Consider the following 6,792-nt stretch of genomic DNA (forward strand, 5'->3'; position numbering starts at 1 on the left):
GCATTTATTAGTAAAATTTTAAAAATATTAACTGTAATATATTATATAACTGTCAGATGCGTCTATAAAAGTGGCATTTTACCTAATATTTTATAAAAAATTATATATAATAGAGGATTATAAACTACATGTCTACTTACTTTTTATAAATAAATCTTTTATACTTATTTGGATTCGGACCTTGAAAATAATTTTAGGAAGAGACATGATAATTAAATTTAAAAATCCATAATATAGTTGATTAGTGATTTTGAACTCGGCTAAAATATTAAATTATTAATTTTCAATTAATAAATGATTATAGTCAATTAAGCTTCAACTGTTAAAGCTAAATTAATATTTAGTGAGTGATATTGTTATATTTTTTAACACAGAATTTGATTGTAAGCTGACATAGTATAATTTATATATAATAATCTAATCTAATAATTAAAATAGTACATTTAATAAAAATTAAGATAGTCCTATTAATTTTTTAATAAAATTAAATCTATATATTACTCAATAGAATTATAAAAGTAATTATTCAGAGGGCAATTAAAAAAAATTATTTCAAGGAGATATTAATAAGCCATTAAAAAAATTTTTTTGCTTCAGGGTCTATTCAAATTTTTCAGGGGGCTCGAGCCCCTGCGCTCCCCCCCCCCCCTAGCGACGCCACTGATGGCAATATGTATAAAATCTTGATAGGAAAATAAGAACAAATTTTAGTATATAAGTAGATTCAAATATGTAGTCATGGATTATTTTATGTATTTTAATTTGTAAAATTCGAATTACTTATTTGGAATGAATCTTTTGATATTTTCAATTACGGCGACCATTTTTAACTAAATAAAATTCACATTTTACTATAACCAACGTGCATTAAATAAAATGTTGTTTTCTTCATTCTAAGCGACCCGCGACGAGAGTTGGGTACGATGACTAAAATGCCCACTAAATCCGGTCCACCAGTCCCATCCTTCTACAATTCCGGACCATCGAACCCCGTTGATCCCTCCCCCTCCCGGATGATTGAACAGCCAACGTTTAACCACAACTCTTTCAAGCGACTATGACAATGGGTAAGTCTATATTGGAAAAGTTTAACATAGGTGGTTGACTGATTATTCAATTTTGTAGAATTCTTGATGTTCTGTATCCCAACAAGTTCAGATATTTTTTTTAAATTGCTTTATGTAGAGGATCTATCAGATCTGCAAAATTATATAAAAATTTTTGGTAATAGCTAGCCATGCCTTAAAATGTGGACAGTTGTTCTGAATTCAATGATTCGGGTATGTCTATTATTGCTTTGATTTTGTCATCGTTAAGATGTATATCATCTTTGTCTATATCCTGTCCCAAAGTATTTTCTCTTGCATAATAAACTTTTGTTAAAATTAGGTGTTCATGCATATTTAATGATTTTTTCAAATACTTTCTTTATATCCTCCAAGTGTATCTTGTCGTTATCATCTGTAATTATTAAGTTATATATATATAATATTACATCTTTTAAATCTCCAATGTTCCTTATGTTAAGCCCGAAGTCTTGTGAACAGAATCCCTTGTGTGTAGGTATTGTAATTGTTTCTGGAGTCCTTATGAATAGGAATTTGAAGGAAAACTTTTCGAAGTCAATTTTGCTGATTTATTTACCTCTTGATAGTTTGGCAATTAAATCATTAATTTTAGGTATTAGGTAATTAAAATATTTAAGAGCTGGGTTAAACAGTGTCTTTGAAATCGATGCCTAGCCTCAAGCTCCCATTATTTTTGAAGGACAGGTGTAAATGGACTCGCCCATCTGTCATCTTTCACCGGCTTAATAATTTGGTTTTCTAACCATGTAAATTCTAAAATTATTTCGTCCATTCTTAAGTATGGTACTATCCCTATCAGGTCAATTCAGCAAAACTTTTATCGCGAAACACTTTTTCGCGAAACTTTAATGTCGTTTATCGCGAATGTCGTTTATCGCGAAGGAATTTTACAGCGAAGGTAATATCGCGAAACCAATTCCGCGAATTTTTTTTCGCGAAACATTTATAGCGAAGACAATATCGCGAACTTATTATCGCGAATTTATTTCCACGAAACCTTAACCGCGAATACTTTATAGCTAATACATTCTAGCGAAACTTTGATCGCGAACTCGTTATAGCGAATTTATTTCCGCGAAACCTAAACCGCGAATACTTTAGAGCGAATACATTTTAGCAAAACTTTGATCGCGAACTCGTTATAGCGAAACTTTAATCGCGAATCATTTATAGCGAATTTTCTACCGAATGTATTTGCGCGAAGTTATTATAGCGAGCGCATGACCGCGAAAATTGCGAATTCATTTTAAGTGAAATTGATATATTCAATATAAATTTACCAACCGAAGTTTCTTAAATCATAAATGCGAATGTTTTAAGAATATTTTATTACGTATTGTTTTTAATAAGCATGTAACCTCTATTTGATGTAATAAAAAATATATTAATCTTTCTGCTCTGACTCACTCATGGTTGTAAGTATGGAGGGGACATTTTGTGTTAAGTTTTTACCAGAATAAGTTAAGCCCCCCTCCCCCAAAAAAAAATTTAAAGTGTGCTTTATGTCATTTAAAGTAAACTAAATACGTATTTTCCAATCTAGATAAAAAAATATATTGAAAGTTAAGAATTTTTTATTGATTTTATCAGATTATTTTTAAAAATTATAGAAGATTTTACTGTTAATTAATGCCTCCTAATTACAATTTTTAGATAATGCACATCGATATAACTTTCTGATATAAAAGTAACCAATTCATTTGAATATTTTGACCTCTCCTTTTTCTTCTATTCGCATTTTAATAAATAGAAATAACTGCAAAGTTATGATTAATCAAAAATAATATTCAAAATATTCTATTGGATTAACATAAATTTGTAATATTTATGAAATAAATTATGGAAATAAATCATAAGATCTTCAGTTATTTTAGTTTTTTATTTTTGCTCATTTCACAAGTCTAAACAATTTAAAAATTAAAAAACGTAAATAGTTTTCATCATTTTTTAAAATAATACCAGTTCAATTTAAATCACAGCGTTTTTATAAAAACACCGCTAAACGCCTCTACTCAATTTGTAAGCACTTTTACTCATTTTTTCTAATAAAATGTATTTAAAAAAAATCAGGATTTTTGGATTTTTTGAAAATAAATAGAAAATGTTCCAAATCAAGAAAATAAAGATATTCCAATATCGGGAAACCAGGGCAAAATGGAGTGTTTATTTATTTACTCTTACATATTTTACCACGACAAGGGTGGGGGTAGGGGGTTGTTAAAACATTTTCTAAATTTTGAGAAGAGTATATAAATGAAGGATAATAAAAAAAAAATTATAAAAAGTGGCTATATTTTAATTATAGATTAAATAGGCGTCTTATTCAATTTTCTTATTTTGTAAATTGCAAAATTTTTTTAGCCCGACCATATCTCCCATATTCTAAGAGTGAGGTGGGATTTTAATGACTAAAAGGATAAAAAGCAGGAAAGCGCGACAACTGCAATCCTTTTATATATAAATATTGGTGAATAATTTTTTTCAAATTATAATTTATAAATTTAATTTAGAATATATCTATATTTATAAAGTCAAAATATATAAAAATTAGATCCAAATCTACATATTTATCGGAAGGAATTTATTTTATTTAAAAGTTTATTATACATGAAAATAAATTTTAACTCTTCGCAATTCATGTCAAAATTCTGCTTTACCATTAATTCGCCTCTAATAAATCAAATGAGACCGAAGAAGGATTTTTTCGCCTAATCATATTCATTAAACTCATCTCTGAGCCAGCATTTGAATGTAGAATTAAAAATAAATCTTTACATATTTTTTACGCTTATATTTACATTTTTATTTAATTCTTTCAAAATATTCTAACTTGATCGTATATTATTCAAAATCAAAGGTTTAAGCTATTTATATCTATAATTACCTTAATAGTTTGATAATTCTGAGTAATTTCTTTATATGATTCAACTTGTGTATCAGAACAGAGGAATAGACAATATTTATATATTTTAATATCAGCGCCGTTAAATTTGACGGCTGAATAGTTCTACGAACTAATTGTAAATTATATCAATATTTCTTGCTTTATTAGTACCAATTGAGTATTTAAACGAGTATATAGTAGCTCTTAAAATGAAAAAACTTTAAGTAACAAAATTTTGGCAAATCTATGATTTAAGCGACTGAAATAATTTATTCCGAATATTTTATCGATGTTCCGTATTAATTATAATTTAATTCGTTTAATAGACATTATAAAGAAAAAGTTTATTAGCAAAATAAAAAAAATTGCCTAATTTGGCATTATTGATAGATTGGAAAATAGTTGGTTTGCGCTAATATTTAATAATTCTTCAGTCATTTTTTTCACACACAAAAAGGTAACCGTACTATAAGAGAAAGAAAATCTATATCACCCATTAAAGCGTAAAATCAACCAAATTTCTGGAAGCATTTAATCTGGAACTTAAATCAATAATTGAAATTTATTACATTGATTCTTCAATTCGTTTGGTAGATAGTTTTTAACGACAAAATTAGATAAAATTGCCAGGATTGGCAACATGCGAAAACAAATATTTTTGGGTGAGCTCATACCATATGAAATGCCAGATTAGTACTTACTATTCCATCAATCAGTTTTTCTAGTCAATATACAAAAACTAGTTTTAATAAGAGAAATAGACAATAGCACACCTTTAAGTGTGTATGAACCAAAAGTTATTAGAATTTCAAAAATTTGAATCAAATTTAGATTGAACAAAGAATCTAAAGAAAGCAATTATAATAAAAAAATTAAATGAAATATCTTAAAAAAATATTACTATCATTATTTATAAAATCAACTTTTCTCCTATTTCAAAATACGAGGATTTAAAGATAAAAGGCTAACTCGATATTTTAGCCAAAAGAAAATTAAGCTTGGAAACTTTTCCGACAGATGACATAACTTGCGGCAACTATGGAAAATGTTATATCAAAATGAGATGGATTGGTTATGGTAAAATTTAAAACAATTAGGATAGCTAATTATTTTCATCAAGCGAATAGGTTGAGCTATTGTTTAATAAAAATAAATTAGATTATTTTTAATGCCTAAAAAAAATAATAATAATTTTTAAAAAAATATAACTAAAAAAAATAATGTATTTTAATTTTAGTTTTATTTTTATTATTCATGACATGACATGAAGCCACCCAAGCTCAATTACATTGTTATCAAATCAAATGAGAATATAGTATATTAAAAAAAGTTAACCAAATGCCAATATTTAAATAATTAATAACCTTAAGGAATTTTAGAGCTATAATATAACAAAATTAATTCAACCAATTTTTTTCCAAATTTTTATAGCAAGGTCATTATCGTAACTTGAACTGTGAACTCATTGGAAGAGCATCATTGAAATTAAAGGGGAAATAGTTAGTGAAATAATTATCATTATTTGAATAAAATTGGAACGGGATGAGTATTTTCTTTTTTTAATTATTTATATTTGGTAGGAGGTTAAAAGTTTTGAGAGGGTTGATATCATTTATAGATATGTATACAAGCCCTTGATTATATTCTCCGCATTCCTTTTCTCAAATTAAAATAGGAAATGGTATAGCAAGTATTATCTTATATTAATAGATCCCTTTAGGTCATATATTTTTTTTTTAATTTACATATAGAATAAATATCCTTACAAAATAAATTTCATTATAAAAAGTTTTTTAAAAAATGATTTTTTTATTTATTGAATATGTGAAGGAAAAAGTAGAGCATTGCCATATCATGTCGTCTAAACCAATAGTTTGTTTGTTAAATATATAACTGAAGTGTAAAATTTTAAAAGAATCACTGATTTGGACAAAGACTGGTTAAAAATAACCATGGAAAAAAAACATTGGACAAAAACACCCCAATATAAAAAAATTTACATGCTTTAATAAATAAAAGGAAATTGTAATCCTCGTTTTAAAAATTGCCCTTTAGTGTAATACTTGAGTATTATTTTATAATAATATTTTTCTAATAATGTTGCTCATCAAAAATGATCATATTTGTAAGGGAAAACAACTATATGACTCAAGGGCTAGGAATATGAATTTTAAAATAATTTTATAATGTATGACGAAAGGTAGTTAATTTTGAAATATTAATCGTGGGATTGATGTGGTAGAGAAAGACTGCGTCACATATAAAAGAATTTGTAAATACTCTCATAAAATCTGTATCTTGATGAATGAATCTGTATGTAGCTAGCTAAATTTTATACCAAAGACCTTCCTATATTTTTGTCACAAAAAATAATGCGAATATAAAAAATTTGAGACTATTATATAAAAACAAACAAAATTTTTATTATTGTAGATAAGAATTAAAAAAAATAAACATTCAATGTTATATTAATAGCGATTCCTTTAAGATAATATTATCTTAATCGATTTTCAAAATCAGAAACAATTGTTACTATTCTCGCATGTAGATTTTGATATTTTTTTCTGAGGGTGTTTCACCAGAATTATATTGAGCAATTTTTAACTCTGTCAACCCTTGTTGTTTTTTTAAGCCAAGAATATAAATTATAAAGTTTATTAGTAAATCTTTATACTTTTTAAATCATTTAAAAATAATAGATATATAGATAACTTGATATAAATTTACACATGTTTGGATGGTGACTTGTTAGGAGGGAACTGAAGCATCTATGCCACCCTTCAACCGCGTTGTTGGTTTTCGCTTCCCCGTTCAAAGTTG

This window comes from Gordionus sp. m RMFG-2023, chromosome 2, assembly GCF_954871325.1.
Source record: "Gordionus sp. m RMFG-2023 chromosome 2, tfGorSpeb1-WG-v2, whole genome shotgun sequence".
Classification (NCBI taxonomy): Eukaryota; Metazoa; Nematomorpha; class Gordioida; order Chordodea; family Parachordodidae; genus Gordionus; species Gordionus sp. m RMFG-2023.